Source organism: Bubalus kerabau, chromosome 7 (genome assembly GCF_029407905.1).
Source record: "Bubalus kerabau isolate K-KA32 ecotype Philippines breed swamp buffalo chromosome 7, PCC_UOA_SB_1v2, whole genome shotgun sequence".
Classification (NCBI taxonomy): Eukaryota; Metazoa; Chordata; class Mammalia; order Artiodactyla; family Bovidae; genus Bubalus; species Bubalus kerabau.
The window spans coordinates 55,144,395-55,165,585 of record NC_073630.1 but is presented as its reverse complement, the minus strand read 5'-3'; positions in this window follow the sequence as shown (position 1 = coordinate 55,165,585).

The following is a 21,191-nucleotide window of genomic DNA, read 5'->3' as shown; positions in this document are numbered from 1 at the left end:
AGAGCCAGACATCCTGGAATGTGAAGTCTAGTGGGCCTTAGAAAGCATCCCTACGAACAAAGCTAGTGGAGGTAACGGAATTCCAGTTGAGCTCTTTCAAATCCTGATAGATGATGCTGTGAAAGTGCTGCACTCAAAATGCCAGCAAATTTGGAAAACTCAGCAGTGGCCACAGGACTGGAAAAGGTCAGTTTTCATTCCAATCCCAAAGAAAGACAATGCCAAAGAATGCTCAAAATACTGCACAATTGCACTCATCTCACAGGCTAGTAAAGTAATGCTCAAAATTCTCCAAGCCAGGCTTCAGCAATATGTGAACTGTGAACTTCCTGATGTGCAAGCTGGTTTTAGAAAAGGCAGAGGAACCAGAGATCAAATTGCCAACATCCACTGGATCATGGAAAAAGCAAGAGAGTTCCAGAAAAACATCTATTTCTGCTTTATTGACTATGCCAAAGCCTTTGACTGTGTGGATCACAATAAACTGTGGGAAATTCTGAAAGAGATGGGAATACCAGACCACCTGACCTGCCTCTTGAGAAATCTGTATGCAGGTCAGGAAGCAACAGTTAGAACTGGACATGGAACAACAGACTGGTTCCATATAGGAAAAGGAGTACATCAAGGCTGTATATTGTCACCCTGCTTATTTAACTTATATGCAGAGTACATCATGAGAAACGCTGGACTGGAAATATGGCTCATATTAAGTCAAAGGGACTTATGCTCCACTTTTTGTAGGGTATGTCAAAGATTCTGTGGATGTATTATAAACCACACCAAGTTGTTTCATAAAACTATTAACTCAGTCTCTCCTAAAATTCCATGAAACAGGTATTACTATTTCCATTTCACAGATGAAGAAGTGAGGTTAAAGAAGTCAATGATTGGTTCTCACAGCTAGCACGTTGCAGAAGGGGATTTGGATTTCAGCAATCTGGTTTGTCTTTAACTTCTGTGCTACAGTTGTCCTTCTGGCTATAGTCTATCTTATTTGACAACAGATGATTTTTCAGTTTGGAGAATATCTTAGGCTAGATCCATATCATTTGTGATTCCTGATCCCACATTTCTTGTCTTCCAGTTCTTTCTCCCATCTGCTGGGCAAGCACCTTTCTTTTAAAGTGAACAGGTAGGATTCATCAGTTGTCTTATAGGGCTCTAATCTCCTTGCTTCCTGAGGAAGTTACCTCACCCAACAGCATAATCAGATTTTCTCCTCGGACTGAGTCTCAGTCTCTTGCCATCAGAGAAAACATCAGAGAAAACCCCTCTGAGAGGCATGTCTGGATGATTACATTTAGAGGTCCAAGACATTGAAGAGATTATGGACATGATAGAGAGGCAATGATAATTTAAGATGAAAATGATAGTTTATTACAAGATATTGTAAAGAACGTAATACCTAGTGTTTTATTTTTCTTCCATTTTGACACCATCCATGATTCTTTGAAAACATCCAGTAGCATATAGTTCCATTTGGTTTTCATAGCTATGTTTCGTGAGTTCCCTCAGCACACATTTGATTTGACTCAAATATCACTAGTACTAAAAAGAGGTTTATGCCACAAAGGGACATAGACCTAAGACACTGTCACCCTCATTCCTAGGAAACATACCAGAATTTTGTATGAGATCAGTGGTATCATGGTATGAGACAATTCTTTTTCACAATGGGGAAAATTTATTATCTAACGACCTGGCATAAAACCATTGAAAACGAATTGACTATTAATAATATTCTAATGTAGAAATCAACCTAAAATTAGGAAAAAAAATATTTAAACCTGTGCAGAGACAAAATATTTTAACACTGTGAGATTCAACAAGCATAATTCTTTTCTTCTAAGATATATTGGAAGTTGTTGTTCAATCAGTAAGTCACCTACAACTCTTTGGGACCCATGAACTGCAGCAACACAAGGCTTTTCCTGTGCTTCATTGTCTCCTGAAGTTTACAGCTTTGACTATGCGGACCTTTGAGGGCAAAGTGATGACTCTGCTATTTAATACACTGTCTAGGTTTGTCATAGCTTTTCTTCCAAGGAGCAAGTGTCTTTTAGTTTTGTGGTTGCAGTCATAATCTACAATGATTTTGGAGCCCAAGAAAATAAAATCTGTCACTGTTTCCAATTTTTCCCCATCTATTTGCTGTGAAATGATAGGAACAGATGCCATGATCTTAGTTTTTTGAATGTTGTCTCAAGCCAGCTTTTTCACTCTCATCTTTCACCTTCATCAAGAGGCTCTTTAGTTCCTTTTTGCTTTCTACCATTACAGTGGTATCATGTGCATATCTGAGGTTGTTGATATTTCTCTTGGCAATCTTGATTCCAGCCTGTGATTTATCTAGCCCGTTATCTAGTACTTATAGATTAACCTAGTACTTCTCATGATGTATTCTGCATATAAGTTAGACAAGCAGGGTGACAATATACAGTCTTGATGTACTCCTTTCCCAATTTTGAATCAGTCTGCTGTTTCATGTCCAGTTCTAACTGTTGCTTCTTGACCTGCATACAGGTTTTGCAGGAGGCAGATAAGGTGGTCTTGTATTCCTATCTCTTAAAGAAATATTCCACAGTTTATTGTGATACACACAGTCAGAGCCTCCAGCATAATCAATGAAGCAGAAATAGATGTTTTTTTCTGGAATTAACTTGTATTTCTATGATCCAATGAATGTTGGCAATATGATTCTTGTTCTTCTGCCTTTTCTAAATCCAGCTTGTACATCTGGAAGTTCTCAGTTCACATACTGGTGAAGCCTAGCTTAAAGGATTTTGAGCATGACCTTGCTCCCATGTGAAATGAATGCAACTGTACTGTAGTTTGAATATTCTTTGGCATTGCCTTCTTTGGAATTGGGATGAAAAGTGACATTTTCCAGTCCTGTGGCCACTGCTAAGCTTTCCAAATTTGCTGGCATATTAAGTGAAGAACTTTAACAGGATCATCATTTAGGATTTGAAATAACTAAGCTGGAATTCTCTCACCTCCAAAAGCTTTGTTTGTAGTAATATTTCCTAAGACCTAGTTGACTTCTCACTCCAGAATGTCTGGTTCTAGGTGAGTGACCACAGGATCATGGTTATCCTTGATGAAAGTGAAAGAGAAGAGTGAAAAAGTTGGCTTAAAGCTCAACATTCAGAAAATGAAGATCATGACATCTGGTCCCATCACTTCATGGGAAATAGATGAGGAAACAGTGTCAGACTTTATTTTTGGGGCTCCAAAATCACTGCAGATGGTGACTGCAGCCATGAAATTAAAAGACGCTTACTCCTTGGAAGGAAAGTTATGACCAACCTAGATAGCATATTCAAAAGCAGAGACATTACTTTGCCAACAAAGGTCCGTCTAGTCAAGGCTATGGTTTTTCCTGTGGTCATGTATGGATGTGAGAGTTGGACTGTGAAGAAGGCTGAGCGCCGAAGAATTGATGCTTTTGAACTGTGGTGTTGGAGAAGACTCTTGAGAGTCCCTTGGACTGCAAGGAGATCTAACCAGTCCATTCTAAAGGAAATCAGCCCTGGGTGTTCTTTGGAAGGACTGATGCTGAAGCTGAAACTCCAATACTTTGACCACCTCATGCGAAGAGTTGACTCACTGGAAAAGATTCTGATTCTGGGAGGGATTGGGGGCAGGAGGAGAAGGGGACGACAGAGGATGAGATGTCTGGATGGCATCACCGACTCCATGTACGTGAGTTTGATTGAACTCCGGCAGATGGTGATGGACAGGGAGGCCTGGCGTGATGCAATTCATGGGGTTGCAAAGAGTCAGACGTGACTGAGCAACTGAACTGAACTGAACTGAAGAACTTTTTTGTATATTTTTATAAATATTCTTGCTACCACTTATTAATTTCTTCTGCTTCTCTTAGGTCCTTGCAGTTTCTATCCTTTATTGTATCCATCTTTCCAAGAAATATTTCCTTCTGTTCAGTTCAGTTCAGTTGCTCAGTCGTGTCTGACCCTTTGTGGGGTCAGACTAACTAAGGTGATGGCATGCTACTCCAGTACTCTTGCCTGGAAAATCACATAGACGGAGGAGCCTGGTGGGCTGCAGTCCATGGGGTCGCTAGAGTCAGACACGACTGAGCGACTTCACTTTCACTTTTCACTTTCATGCATTGGAGAAGGAAATGGCAACCCACTCCAGTGTTCTTTCCTGGAGAATCCCAGAAATGGGGGACCCTGGTGGGCTGCCAGAGTTGGGGCCGCACAGGGTTGGACATGACTGAAGCAACTTAGCAGCAGCAACACATATATATGGAATTTAGAAAGATGGTAACAACAACCCTGTATGCAAGACAGCAAAAGAGACACAGATGTATAGAACAGTCTTTTGGACTCTGGGAACGGGGGGATGATTTGGGAGAATGTTTTTAAAACATGTATAATATCATATAAGAAACAAATCGCCAGTCCAGGTTCAATGCATGATACTGGATGCTTGGGGCTGGTGCACTGGGATAACCCAGAGGTATGGTATGGGGAGGGAGGTGGGAGGGGGTTTCAGGATGGGGAACATGTGTACACCGGTGGCAGATGCATGTTGATGTATGGCAAAACCAATACAATATTGTAAAGTTAAAAATAATAATAATAATAAAGTAAAAAAATAATAAAAAAACAGAAACACAAAAATAACTGAATTAAGACAAATGCATAATTTAAATATATGTTTAAAAATAAATAAATATTTGTTTATCCTCTTAATTTCTGGTTATTTTTAACTGTTTGACAGTCTGTGTGATGTCTGTCTAACAACATTTCTCTTGTTAGTGAGTTTGATATAAGTTCACGTAGAATTGATCAGACTTAGTCTTTAAGAATCTCAAAGAGACTGATGGATCCAACACCATCAGACTCTCATAATTTTGACCAACTTGTTCTATTTTAATTGTGTTTGTGCATCCTAAAGCATAAAATAAAATCATGTAGATGTTCTCTTAAGAAATGATAGGCAAAGCTTCCCTTAATAGATGATAGCCATGGGCAAGCAAAACCAGTCCATAAAAGGGGCTAGGTGAAATTAAATGGGATTTTTCTTCTTCTTCACATATACTTTTGTGTGTAACAGGGGGGTAAAACACACTTTTTTAACCTAATATTAAACCAGGCATTCATAATCTGTCTTTAAGAAATACTAAGAAGCATGAACCTCACCTGTTTAAATGTGTGCTGGCATCCCACCAGAGACAGTACAGCCTGTGGTATGATTATTTACATGAACCCCAAGAGGCCATAACCTTCTGATGTCCTAGGAACTTAATGGCCTGACTTTGACTGAATTAAAGAAAAACCAGCTGGAGACTGGGACAAAGATTGCAGGCCTAGCAAATATGTCATCTCTGCATCTATCTTAACAGTTTCAAAATGGTGGAGAATATTTTTCTTTCAAAATATATATCAAGAGCAGTGCCAGAAAATAAAAACTACTACCGTCCAAAGGCCAAAATTTTTTGAGAAATTCCTAGAGGTTCAAAGCAGATGGGATCAGATAAATGGTGTAGAAAATCCATGAAGTATTTGCAGGAGGCCAGCAGAGCAGGCCTGCAGGGAAGAAGGGAGTGGTCAGAGGGAGGACTCGGGCAACTGACAGAGTGATGTATGGACTAACTGCCCTGAACTCTGCTGGGTTTCTAGCCACAGGCTCTCCACCCTCCCCAGAATCAGATGATTAACTGGCTGCAACTGACAAACTGTGGATGTGGGTGCTGGCACAGGGGTGGTCACAGATGGTCAGCATTCCCAGGGAAGACAGAAACATCACAGAGGAAAGCAAGCTACGGCATTCCTAAGTATAGAACTTTTCCTTCTTAAAACACTGAGAGGTCCTTCTAACTAGATTTTACTGTGACTTCTTTTCTAATGTCTTTTGTTCAGTCGCTAAGTCATGTCTGACTCTTTGCGACCCCGTGGACTGCAGCATGCGAGGCTTCTCTATCCTTCACTACCTCTCAGAGTTTGTTCATATACTTTATAAGTCAATTTAGTCTCACGTATTTCTGCTTAGCAAAGGAAGTCTCAGCCTATGAAGTTTGAGAGCCAAGCAAAAAACATAATGCATTCTGACTCTAGAACAGTGAACCGTAGTCTTAATTATTTACTGCAGCCTAATGGAAGATCAGACTTCCGCTGATTCTGCTTTCCTGTCACACCAGGCACAACTTGAACATGTGGAGTCTGGATTCCTGGTACAATTCTTCAGTCAGCCTATGATGCAGTTTTTGTGTGCGTGTGAAGTACTTTCTGCTTGCCTTTAAACTCAGAAAGCACCATGTCCCTTAAATGAAGGAGGCATGTAAATTTACAACTTCTAATTTTTTTTTTTCATTTTAAGGCAGAATTGAAATGATGCTTTACATTGTTTACTTTGACTCTTTGGTATTTCAATAACTTTGGCGTTTTTGCAAATGGATCATAGGGACTTATTTCTTGCTAATTTTAGGTCATGAAATTTTTTCATATTCTAATAGAAATAGATGGGATCAGAAGAACTAGGGAAAGACATGGTTGGACTCTATTTCTGAATATGTACATGTGTTTCTTCCATCTGACTGTCTTATGCTCAGCTCTGTGATGACACGGTTACTGTTATCATTTCTGCCTCCTCACTAACTTGTAAAATCCAGAATCATGAATTTGGCTTTGACTGTATACAGAGCATCATGCTATTGTTAGGGCAAGCTTCAGCTAATGCAGATAAAATCCGAAGTATGTGAGAGGCTTCTGTGGTATTGCTTCAGGTTTAATGAAGCACATGTGGTTGAGTGCACTGGGGGTTCTGCGTAGGCTCTGAGAATTCAAATGGGGACTGTAAATTTGAGGTGCTTTCCTCTGTTTTTTTTTTTTTTAACAGATGAGCATTCTTCCAATTAAAAATATTTTGTATAATAAGATTTACATTCACAAGAAAAGCAAGGCCAATGGCAGGTAGACAAAACCACAAGTAAACAAGACTAATAAGGAATTATCAGTTTAGAGTGTTATATTTCTTTGCTGAGACTAAGGCCCGTACTGTGAATGTATACTATAGTCACCAGTGAGAATATTTACATTGGATTGCTTTAACTGTGGGATCAGGTCTGAAGGAGGATCACATATTAGATGACATAAGCAACAACAGCTAACTCCATATAGACTCAGTTTGAAAGCTCAGTAGAACCATAAAGAAAAGCAGAGAAGAAAAGCACAGCTTGTGTGGTGGCTTTATAAAATCACAGAGTAAAATATCCATCTTCCTGACTACTTGCTTCACTTACTCTTCAAAATTCTTCATCTCCTGTTATAAAGATTAAGTACATTCTTCCAGCTCCTCATTTTCCCCTTATTGTTTTCTGACCATTCAAAGAACCCTGTCATCAGCCTGACCTATTTCAAAATACCTGGCTACAAAATTAAATCCATTCCATTCCCATCCCTTCATTAACTGCTATTTCCTCAGGATAGCTGGATCTCATGCAGTCCTTTGAGAAAAGAAATATTAACTAATGAACTGGCTTTAATGTTTTATATACAGAGAAAGCAGCTCTTAGAATTACATTCCTTCCTAAGGACACTTTTTAGTTCTCTGTGTCTCAAGGTGTATAGAATAAGGTTCCTGTCATTGAGTGGTCAATATTTTAATTTCACATGTGATGTTTGTGTTGTGTATCTATAAGTGGTGGAATTGCTGAAAATATTAGCAGACTAAACTGACTCGGTTTCAGAGAAGGACATCTTTCAAACACTGGCAAAATCATACCTCAGAACAAGTCATAATGGCCCTGCGATGGGTTGAAAAACATGGCACATCCTCCTGGAGGAGAGAAAATTGCTTTCATTTATTTATTCAGACAAAGAAATATGATTAGTTTCTCGTAAGGATTTTTAAGCTTCATTGTATATATTTGCTCTGACGTATTTATAGGGTGTGCATGCATGCTAAGTGTTTCAGCCGTGTCCAACTCTTTGCAGCCCTATGGACTATAGCCCACTAGGCTCCTCTGTCCAGGGGATTCTCCAGGCAAGAATAATGGAGTGGTTTGCTGTGCCCTCCTCCATGGGATCTTCCCAATGCAGGGGTAGAACTTGCATCTCTCTTGTCTCCTGAACTGGCAGGCAGGTTCTTTACCACTAGTGCCACCTGGGAAGCCCATTTAAAGTGTACTTTATATTAAAAGTATAAATTTATATAATCAAATTTTATATTATAAATCAATGCTAGGTGCTAAGAAGAAACAAAGATAACTAGACTTAAATACAAAAGAAAAAAAAATGGAGTGATACAGGTAGACAGTTCCAGAAACAATATCTCCTGGCTTCCTAACAATATTTGATGGGGCATCTGACAAGTAGAAGCAATGGTTTCAAAGACCTAGTTCCTTCTGTCCACCTGACTAGCAAATCCGATGATTTAGAGAGACCTCACTCTGCAGTGCATGTTTGTCTTGTGCCCTGAGAATGCCGGGTGTGCTTCCAGCCACAGAATGTCTTCCCACGGTAGCCAGGCCCAGCACTTGCTTTCTTCCAGGGCCTCTCTGACTCACTGGCCCATGGTGGCTCTGAGTTGTTCCAGATCTTCTCTTATCATACATTTTTGAATATAAAATTAGTAAGAGTGGTTTGAAGGAGAGTTAGGAAGGTATTAGGTATTGGACCCTGGTTCCTAACGTAAAAACTAAATTGAATTCTGCTCAACAAACTGTACTCAGTTTCTCTGATTTATCATGAAATATTTCACAGAAAAAAAAGCCAATTGCTCCAAAAGTGACATAAGGGAGAAATGAGAGGGAAAGAGACATGAAGGAAGAGAGAACATTATTGACAGTCATAAAAACATAGCTATTGCCCATGTGTTTAATAACACCAAAGAATTTAAACTTACTCCAGAAGAATGTTATTTTTTGACCAATAACATGACCTATTTGAATAGACTGACCTGATACCCTCTGAGGTCTCCTAGTGTAACTAACTGAGGGAAATTTCATGCATTCCTTCAACCCAGTTATAAGTGAAGGGAGGAAGGAAAGAGATGGCAAATTAAAGAAGGCTACCGCATAGTAAATTTTGGTACACATTCATACAAACGGTTTTGGGGAATAATTTGCAAAACTGGAATTGCAAAGGCTCAAATATATATGGTCCTAATTATGTAAAAGCCATCTGTACTTTAGTTACTCTACCTTACTATATTTGTTAGACATACTGTTGACCTAGATGCTGGTATACTGTCATGAGTAACTTATAATCTTTATAAATATATTCCTGTTTCCAAAGAAATTACTACCTTTACCAAAACTTATGAGAGAGATACAAGGACAGAGAGAAAACCTGCTTTCCTCACCTCTGGTTTCATAGACCCAAAGACAGTGGGCTTAAGCTTATATGAATAATCATGATTTCAAGGCATTTCCTGCAATTCTCCTGACATTCCTTCTGCCTGATTTTAATACCTATTGCTTACCTGTTTCAAAAATTAGGCAGTGAGTAGGAATGCTAATCCTGAACTCTTTTTTTTTTTCCCTCTATAATAGATTCAGCATTTTTGAGAAAATAATACCTTTATGTCAGTGACTGAAAAGGCCTTTCGAGACATTTCATTAAATCACAAAACAGCCTGTGACAAAACTACCGGGTACTGTTATTATCTTCAATTTCCAGATGGAAAAGCGAAGGATAGAAAGAGTGTAGTTACCTTCTTAGTAGTACCTGCAGGATGCCTGTTAGCTGGCCTTGCAGGCTCCAGCCTGTACTCTCTCCATACTCCAGGCCTGCTTGCATCTGCCTTTCCACTAAACTACACATCTCCATGTTGGAATCACACTTATTATTTATATATTGCTGGCCAAGTACTTAGTCATCAAGTGCTTTGTGCATCACAATTTTAGCATGAGTGCTTGACTCATGTTTCCTCGAGTGACTATTTGTCATCCAGTCTGCTAGTGATGGGTAACTGAATAAAAACTCCTGGAGTAAGTTAAGCCAATCTGATTCTATCTCCATTAGTAATTTGAAACACAAAACAAAAGACACATACATTAAACTTGTGTTGATTCCAAATGAGAGTGCCCCAGAGCAGAAGATACACACTTCTACTGCATAATACCTGGGGACAACCTGGTTTGTAGCCTTCTTGCAGTTTCATTGTTCAACATTTCTATTTATAGGGTACAATAATCTCCACCCATTATTTTTCCTTAAGAAGTGTACATATAACCAAGAGAAAGTTATAATTCAATATAGTTTTTGGCTCTCTTTTTATAACAGCTATTTTATTTATTGACATCTTAAGTAATATTTTTACAAAATCATCTGAACAGATAATTACTAATATCACCAAGTCATATTTACTCTGCCATCACCAACTTTGTCACTTGCATACTCCTTCACATAATTTAACCTTCTTCTTCTAAGAATTATGCTATCTTTCATCTAAGGTAACAATTCACTTAAAAGCACTTGTTCTACAAAGTTCATTTTAGCTTAAATCCATTCTTCTATTTATTGATTTATCACCAAAATTAACAAAAAAAAACAGCTAGACAAATATAGCTACCAAATTTAAGTGGACTTTTGATGAAAGAATTTTAACACTAAAAATATACCAGTGTTAAAAATTACAAATTCATTTTCTAGATGTTAGAAAAAAATATAGGGCAAATAGTTATATTTTTTTCAAAATGTTTAGCAACAGCATAAGTTAATGCAAAAAGATAAACAATGAATTCAGTAGTCTTGATTCAGTATCTGAGTCTGTCACTAAGTCCCTTTATTGTCACTTTTCTGGGGTACAAATTCCTATAAAACAATGAGGATGAGAGATTAAAAAGCCTAGGGACAGGGTGACTGTGAGATCTAGATTAAATTCTTCTGACCATTGCATTCTTAAGAAAGTTTTAAAAGACAAGGCATATATGAATCTAATCTTTGTATTTAACATAGTGACAGAATATAATGTTGATAAATATCTTATATGTAGCTATTATAATTATTGTAGCTTATTTTCACTATCTTCAAAAGCAGCTATGAAGTTTTGAGAAAAAATCATATAGGCAAATTGAGGAAAAGCATACATACAATTGAAAAAGTGAAAGTGTTAGTCATTCAGTTTTGTCTGACTCTTTGCAACCCAATGGACTGCAGCCCACCAAGTTTCTCTGTCCATGGGATTCTCCAGGCAAGAATTCTTGAGTGGGAAGCCATTCCTTTCTCCAGGGGATCTTCTTGAACCAGGGACCAACCTGGGTCTCTCTCATTGCAGGCAGATTCATTAGCATCTGAGCCACAATTGCCAACCGTTAAAAGTGATTAATCAAAAAGTTGTAACTGACACTATATACAGGTGTAAAAAAAAGCCCATACAGATATGCATGTACACAAATAAATAGCACATGAGATACATGAGGCATTATGATTATGAATATTTTAAAAGATGTTTTCACATTGTCATTATTTTTCTATTCTAGTTGGATTGAGGGAGTAAAATTATTGGATAAGCTAAAATTAATTTTGTTGCAAGCCAGAGATGCAGAGGGTTTGACATAAGCTTTGAAATCAGTCAGATTGAGCTCAAATGCAGGCTTGGCTGCTTACTGATGTCCTCATTCTCAAAATTTCTTCATTTGTAAAACAGAGATAATAACCCATGTCATAGGGCTGCTGCGAGGAGGAAATAAAATAAGTATATAATGGGCACAGCACAATTTAAGCCTTATTCATTATCATTAGTGTTTACATGAAAAATTGTTTTATAGCACCCAGTTTGAGGGTGAGTGAGTTAGATTTTTAGTATATGAGAGGAGGGACAAGTATTCCAGGCAAAGCCAACTAATTATCCGTAATATTCAATGTGCCTTTGTGTTAACCATATGATTTTAAGGAAACTAACTCAAAATAGTGCATAGTGTGTTGATCTAAAAGTCAGTGAGAAGAATCCTTCTAAAAACTTTGACTAAAATATAATGAAGTTACATATATTTTCACAGCTATTGCATTGAAGTATGAACTGTCACAAATGGCTTAAGTTGCCTAAGAATATCTGTGATTGTCCTATTTATTAAGCAGCAACATTATTGTTTTTCACAATAAAATATTCATATGACAAAGAATTATCATAATTAGTTGAAAAAATATAAAATATTCATTTTATTTTCAATGTCCTTTTGAAAGGAAAAAGAAATGTAAAGGGAAGAACATCATTAATACTTAAATGATGAATATATTATTTTATTAAAGTCAGTTTATATAAAAGAATTTTGATAAATAAAATTTTTTACTTTTAGTAAATTATTCAAATATTTCAATAAAATGTTATAGCTGTTTTTTTGGTCATTTAGTCTTCATCTATCTTGTTCCTACTTGAGTTCGCATTTGTCAAGCACGGTGTTACTGCTGCAGTCAAGAAAAAAGAAAATAGAGCAGATTTCTACTTCTCAATGCTTGTGAATATGAGAATGACTTCCTATAACTTCTAGTTTCCAATATACAGTTACATGGGTCAAGCTATGCATGGATATGTGAACTCACTGTCCCTGTGGAATACATAAGAAGTGATGAAACATCAACTTGGGCAAATATAAACCAATGCTTCTCTTAAAGATTATTGCTAGCAAAATCTAATAATTTTTTTTAAGTAATAAGTTACATCTCAAAACTTCAAACCTATTACAACAAAAGTAAAAACTTTACAATGATTACTGTGATGGCTTTTATAGATTTTAAATTAAAATAAAATTGTGTATTTCTAATAGCTAATTAGTAGGTCATTGTTGAATTGCATTGTGTGGATATAGTAAAATACCATGAGTGATATGAAATATTAATGTAGGGAACAAACACAATAGAAAATTGCTCCACAGTTTTAAGAACTTTAGAGTCCAGATAAAGTATTAATGCTGGCAATACCACTTAATTTACATTATGTGCACATATCTTTATTTTAATACTCTCCATTTATTTGTCGTATAACCTCAAAGAAATTAATTTATCTAAATATAACTTTTCATCTATAAAATGGCTGATGATGATGATAGAAAAATATGTATCATGGTTTTATAAAAAAAGACTAGTGAAATAATTTATGTACATGGTTTAGAATATTGTCTAATGCACAGTAAAAATTAAATAAAAAGTGAATTATTTTTATTAGGAAATCTTAGCAGCTATTTTGTGGTCTACATTTTAATAAACAGACATTATTTAATGACAGGCTTCCCTGGTGGCTCAGTGGTAAAGAATCTGCCAGCCAACGCAGAAAACGTGGTTTAGGTCCTCGGGTTGGGAAGATCCCCTGGGGAAGGAAATGGCAACCCATTCCAGTATTCTTGACTGGAGAACTTTCATGGACAGAAGAGCCTGGTGGCTCCACACTCCATGGGGTCACAAAAGAGGCCAACACAACTTAGCAAATAAACAACAACAAAACAACAGAACAGAAAATACTAAAATAAACCCTTGTAAGTATAGTTAACTGATCTTTGAAAAGGAATTCAAGGCAATACAAGGGAGCAAATATAATCTTTTCAACAAATATTAACATGACCAGTACAACCTGATATCCACATATAAAAACGAATTTAGATACAGACTTAATCCTTCACAAAAATTAACTCAAAATGGATTGAAGATCTAAATCAAAAGCATAAAACTATGAAACTCCTAGAAGATGGCATAGGAGAAACCCTAGATTACCTTGAGTATGGCAATGCCTTTTTTCAAGACAACACCAAAACCATGATAGATGAAAGAAATAATTGATAAGCTGCACTTCATTGAAATTAAAATCTTCTGTTCTGAAAGACAAGGTCAAGAGATGAGAAGACAAGCCAGAAACTAGGAGAAAATGTTTGCAAAAGACACATTTATAAAAGAGAGTAATCTGTAATATACATATAATTCAACATTAAGAAAACAGCCTGATTAAAAAGGGGAGGATAAATAACGAACACCTTAGCTAAGAAGATATATAGATAACAAATAAACACATGAAAAGATGCTCCAAGTCATGTCAGTAGAGAAACTAAATTAAAACAACAGTGATGTACTAGGTCACACTTATTAGAATGGCCAAAATTCAGAACACTGCCAACATAAGAAGCATGGCAAGGATGAGGAGTTACAGAAAATCTCAATGAATGCTATTCAGAATAGAAAATGGTCCAGTCACTTTGGAAGACTGTTTGAAAGTTTCTTACAAAACTTACTTTGGCATTTATCCAAGCAAGTAGAAAACATGTATCTATACAAAAACCTGCACACGAAAGTTTTTAGGAGCTTTATTTGTAATCGTCAAAAGTTAGAAATAACCAAGAAGGCCTTTAGTAGAAGAACACATAAACCGTGGCACACTAGATAATGAAATATTATTCAGTGTTTAAAATAACATCCATTAAGCTATGAAAAGACATGGATGAAATTTAAATACTTATTACTAAGTGAAAGAATCCAAAAGGGCTATATACTGTATGATGCGGAGCTTCCCTTATGGTGCAGTGGTAAAGAATGTGCTGCAGATGGAAGAGATGAGGGTTTGATCTCTTATGGACTTTGAGTGATTGTGTCCCTTCTGTTCATCAATTGCAACAAATGCATCACTCTGGTAGGGGATGTTGATAATAATAAGTTTGGCTATATTTGTGGGGCTTCCCAGGTGGCTCCCTTGGTAAAGAATCTGCCTGCAATGCAGGAGTCACAAGAGACGTGGATTCAATCCCCGAGTTGGGAAGATTCCCTGGAGGAAATCATGGCAACCTACTCCAGTATTCTTGCCTGGAGAATTCCATGGACAGAGGAACCTGGTGAGCAACAGTCTATGGGGTTGTAAAGAGTTGAAAACGACTGAAGCTATAGACCATGCACACATGCATACATGTGTGGGGTCAGACACCATATGGGAAATCTTCATACTATCTTCTCACTTTGCTCTGAACCTAAAACTGCTCTAAAAGAACATTATTTTAATAAAATGTTAAAAAAGCTCATAGTTCAAATGAATGACCAATACTTTTGTTCTATAAACATTGTTTAATAGCAGTGCAAACGTATTACATACTGAAATCAGACTGATTATATTTGCAGCTGAAGATGGAGAAGCTCTATACAGTCAGGAAAACAAGACCAGGAGCTGACTATGGCTCAGATCATGAAGTTCTTATTGCAAAATTCAGACTTACATTGAAGAAAGTAGGAAAAACCACTAGACCATTCAGATATGACCTAAATCAAAGCCCTTACGATTACACAGTGGATGTAACAAATAAATTCAAGGGATTAGATCTGATAGACAAAGTGCCTGAAGAACTATGGCTTGAGGTTCGTGACATTGTACAGGATGCAGTATCAAACAATCCCCAAGAAAAGAAATGCAAAAAGGCAAAGTGGTTATCTGAGGAGTCCTTACAAATAGCTGAGAAAAGAAGAGAAGCAAAAGGCAAAGGACAAAAGGAAAGATATATCCATCTAAATGCACAGTTCCAAAGAATAGCAAGGAGAGATAAGAAAGCCTTCTTAAATGATCAATGAAAAGAAATAGAGGAGAACAATAGAATGAGAAAGACTAGAGATCTCTTCAAGAAAATTAGAGAAACCAAGGGAACGTTTCATACAAAGATGGGAACAATAAAAAGCAGAAACGGTACAGACCTATCAGAAGCAGAAGATATTAAGAAGAGGTGGCAAAAATACACAGAACTATAAAGATCTTAATGACCCAGAAAATCACAATGGTGCAATCACTCACCTAGTATAAGATGTTCTGGAGTGCAAATTCAAGTGGGCCTTAGGAAGCATCACTACAAACAAAGCTAGTGGAGGTGATAAAATTCCAGCTGAGCTATTTCAAATCCTAAAAGATAATGCTGTGAAAGTGCTGCACTCAATATGTCACAAAATTTGGAAAACTCAGAAGTGACCATAGGACTGGAAAAGGTCAGTTTTCATTCCAATCGTAAAGAAAGACAATGCCAAAGAACGTTCAAACTACCACACAATTGCACACATTTCACAAGCTAGCAAAGTAATGCTCATAATTTTCCAAGATAGACTTCAGCAGTATGTAAACCAAGAACTTCCAGATGTTCAAGTTGGGTTTATAAAAGGCAGAGGAACCAGAGATCAAATTGCCAACATGCATTGGATCATAAAAGAAGCAAGAGAATTCCAGAACAAAAATATCTACTGCTGCTTTACTGACTACACCAAAGCCTTTTGTGGATCACAACAACTGTGGAAAATTCTTGAAGAGATGGGAATACCAGACCACCTTACCTGCCTCCTGAGAAACCTGTATGCAGGACAAGAAGCAACAGTTAGAACAAGATATGGAACAACAGACTGATTCCAATTTGGGAAAGGAATACGCAAGGCTGTATATTTTCACCTTGCTTATTTAATTTATATGCTGAGTACATCATCAGAAGTTCTGGGCTGGATGAAGCACAAGCTAGAATCAAGACTGAAGGGAGAAATATCAATAACCTCAGATATGCATATAACACCACGCTTATGGCAGAAAGTGAAGAGGAACTAAAGAGCCACTTGATGAAAGTGAAAGACAAGAATGAAAATGTTGGCTTAGAGCTCAACATTCAAAACACTAAGATGATGGCATCCGGTCTCATCACTTCATGGCAAATAGATAGGGAAACAATGCAAACCGTGAAAGAATTTGTTTTCTTGGACTCCAAAATTACTGCACATGTTAACTGCAGCCATGAAATTAAAAAACACTTGCTCTTTGGTAAAAAACCCATGATCTACCTAGACAGCATATTAAAAAGCAGGGACATTACTTTATCAATGAAAGTCTGAATAGTCAAAACTGATTTTTTTCCAGTAGTCTTATATGCATGTTAGAGTTGGACCATAAGGAAGGCTGAGCACTGACAAATTGGTGCCTTTGAACTGTGGTGTTGGAGAAGACTCTTGAGAGTACCTTGGACTGCAAGGAGATCAAATCAGTCAATCCTAAAGGAAATCAATCCTGAATATTCGTTGGAAGGACTGATGCTGAAGTTGAAGCTCCAGTACTTTGGCCACATGATGCAAAGAACTGAGTTATTAGAAAAGATCCTGATATTGGGAAAGATTGAAGGCAGGAGGATAAGGGGACAACAGAGTATGAGATGGTTGGATGACATCACCGACTTAAGGGACATGTGTTTGAGCAAGCTCTGGGAAATGTTGATGGACAGGGAAGCCTGGTGTGCTGCAGTCCATAGGGTCTCAAAGAGTCTGACACAACTGAGCGACTGAACAACAACAAACATGTTGTATAGAAAACTGCCTACTCAGTGTTTTGGTTTTGCTGTTTTGGCATTGGGGGGATGTTGCTTGTATCAAAATAGTAACCTATAGTTATTTTGCCATCATCTCTTCCATAAGCCTCACATAAATGATGCCATCATATTCAACCATGCTAGTAGCAAAGGCAGTGGCAACCCACTCCCGTACTCTTGCCTGGAAAATCCCATGGACGGAGGAGCCTGGTAGGCTGCAGTCCATGGGGTTGCTAAGAGTCAAATACAACTGAGCGATTTCACTTTTCACTTTTCTGCATTGGAAAAGGAAATGGCAACCCACTCCAGTGTTCTTGCCTGGAGAATCCCAGGGAAGGGGGAGCCGGGTGGGCTGCCGTCTATGGGGTCGCACAGAGTCGGACACAACTGAAGCGACTTAGCAGCAGCAGTAGCTGCAGCAGTAGCCAAAAAAGTGACTGTAGAGTGACTCTTTGTCAGTTGTACATTCCAGATGTTTTATATCTTCTTGATAATATTCTAGCCCAAAATAGGCCTTTTACCCTTAATTTGTAAGAACTCTGAGTCTAACAAGAAAGCAAAATGGACTTTGATTTAGTTTATAACTTAAAAAATGCACATTTAACTCTAAATCGGATATATAGATATTTCTCCACATCCTCCTCCACACTCACTCAAGTACACACAGCCATACACAGATTTATTCTGGTGGTTGCAATTTAGTTATTTTCACCCCTTGTGTAATGCAACAAGGATACCTTTGTTTGCTAGCTTGCTTCTTCATTAATTTGAGATTAATGCATTCTAAAACCAACCAAAAAATGTTAACCTAGGATGTGAGATTATTGTAATGTAGTTTGGCATTTAGTGATTCTTATAAATGAAACTGAATTGACACCAAGTTCAAAAGTACCATGAGCATATTTAAATATTTCTCTGATGAACTGTGAACATTCACCAATTAATCCTCTGAATACTTCCAATCAGTTAATTTTCCAGCAACTGAAAAGAAGAGAACTACATAAAGGCATGTTCCCAGTTTGATGTGTGTGTCTGTTTTATCCATTTACTGCAAGAATAAATTGCTCTGTATTGAACTACTTATCCCTTTTATTCATAAGTTTTTCATGTAATCATGTTCTTTTCATTAGAGATTAGAAAGCTAAAACTTAGTATATTGTAATATGAGAAAAGCTTGGTGTTTCATATTTTTCACTTTCAAGTAATACAGACACATGACTTTTGTGCAAAATCTTCAAAAGGCACAACATGAAAAAAACTATAATCAGTCAACTTAGGACATATCATTTTTCATTTAACTTTTTTTCATTTTTGGAAATGTACCGATATTAGTACATTTCACTATTTGGTGAAAAGAGCAGATAATGGTAGTCTCATTATATGTAATTATTAAAACTAATGTATTTTAATGTGTTCCTTTGTGGAGAAATTAATCTCATTTAAAATTAAAAGGATAGATTTTGCTTTTCTATATCCTTTGTGTGAGCACATTTCACAGGCTTCCATGGTTATATTTGGGTGCTTAGTACTGAGTATTTTTTTAAGTTTAATTTAGAGTTAAAAATAATAGGTCAATTAGTGACAAAATTTGAAAATAATATAATAGTAAAATATGAGTGGATTAAGCACAAAAAAGAAAATAAACTTAAAGTAAGATTACTTACTTGTAAGGATTTTCTCTCACCAACTGTACAGAGCTATGCTGTGTATTGCCATACTGTGTTTTGTTTTGTTTTGTTTTTTTGGTATTATTTTGAACCAACCACTTCACTTAGTTTTAGTAATAACAAAACTGATTAATATATCTTCCACAATATAAGTAGAGACTATAACAAAGTAAACAACAACAATAAGGCATTAATTTAGCGCTGATTTTTTCCAAGTGTTCATTATGTCATTTAAACCTAATTATAAGCCAAAAGTTCGAAATCAAGTGGGCCTAAGGAAGCATTACTATGAACAAAGAGAGTGGAAGTGACAGAATTCCAGTTGAACTATTTAAAGTCCTAAAAGATGATGCTGTTTAAGTGCTGCGTTCAATATGTCACCAAACTTGGAAAACTCAGCAGTGGCCACATGGCTGGAAAAGGTCAGTTTCATTCCAATCTCAAAGAAAAGCAATGCCAAAGAATGTTCAAACAGCCACACAATTGCCTCATTCCACTTGCTAGTAAGGTTTTATTCAAAATCCTTCAAGCTAGGCTTCAGAAGTACATGAATTGAAAACATCCAGATGTTCAAGCTGGGTTTAGAAAAGGCAGAGGAACCAGAGATCAAATTGCCAACATTTATTGGATTATGTAGAAAGCAAGGGAACTCCAGAAAAACATCTATTTTTGCTTCATTGACTATGCTAAAGCCTTTGATTTCATGAATCACAACAGGTTTTGGAAAATTCTTAAAAAGATGGGAATACTAGACCACCTTACCTGTCTCCTGAGAAACCTATATGAAGGTCAAGAAGCAACAGTTAGAACTGGACATGGAACAATGGACTGTTTCAAAATTGTGATAGAAGTACATCAAGGCTATATATTGTCACATTGCTTATTTAACTTATATGTAAAGTACATCATGCAAAATGCTGGGATGGATGAAGCAGCAACTGGCATCAAAATTGATAGGAAAAATATCAACAACCTCAGATGCGCAGATGATACCACTCTAATGGCAGAAGGTGAAGAGGAACTATAGAGCCTCTTGATGAGGGTGAAAGAGGAGAATGAAAAAGCTGGCTTGAAACTCAGCATTAACAAAGCTAAGATCATGGCATCCAGTTGGTGCCATCACCTCATGGCAAAGAGAAGAGAAAAAATGGAAGCAGAAAATAAAATGTCACTGCTTGGGCTTTAAAATCACTGCAGATTGTGACTACAGCCACAAAATTAAAAGATTCTTGTTCCTTGGAAGGAAAGCTATGATGAACCTAGATAATATATTAAAAATTAGTGATATCACTTGCTGACAAAGGTCTATATAGTCAAAGCTGTGGTTTTTCCAGTAGTCATGTACAGATGTGAGAGTTGGATTATAAAGAAGACTGAGCACCAGATAATTGACTTTTTCAGTTCTTGATGCTGGAGAAGACACTTGAGGGTCCCTTGTACTGTAAGAAGATCAAACCAAACAATCCTTAATGAAATCAACCCTGAATATTCACTGGAAGGATTGATGCTAAAGCTGAAGCTCCAACATTTTGGCTACTTGATGTGAAGAACCAACTCATTGAAAAAGACCCTAATGCTAGGCAAGATTGAAGGCAAAAGGAGAAGGGGATGAGAGAGAATGACATGGTTAGATGGCATCACTGAATCAATAGACATGAATTTGAGCAAACTTCAGGAGACAGTGGAGGAGAGAGGAGACTGGTATGCTGCAGTCCACAAGGTCACAAAGAGTTGGTCAGACATGACATTGCGACTAAACAACAACAATAACAAGCCGATGAGCTAGGTTTTACTATTAAATTTATTTTCTAAGTGAGGAAACTGAGGCTTAGAACATTTCTAAATTGATCAAGGTCACACAGCTAAAAAGGAGAAGGAACAAGGATTTTAGGTTAAGGTTATCGGGTTATCTGATTTTACAGTCTATCCATTTAACTATTCATTATAGTACTTACGTTTTTACTTTCTAAAAGTTCAGGTTTTCTGGATGATAATTAACTATGAGTAAATATTAGAACATTATTTCTTTCAATTATACCTTTTTGTATCAGCATTAGATTTCTTTATTTAGCTTACATACTTACCAAAAAAAATTATTAATGTTTTAAATTCAATTAATATAATATTTTATTATAATACACATTACAATGTGGAGTACAATTGAAATGCATACAAGTATTAGTGTGTGTGTGTATGTGCTCAGTCACGTCTGACTCTTTGTAGCCCAATGGATTGTAGCTTGCCAGACTCCTCTGTGC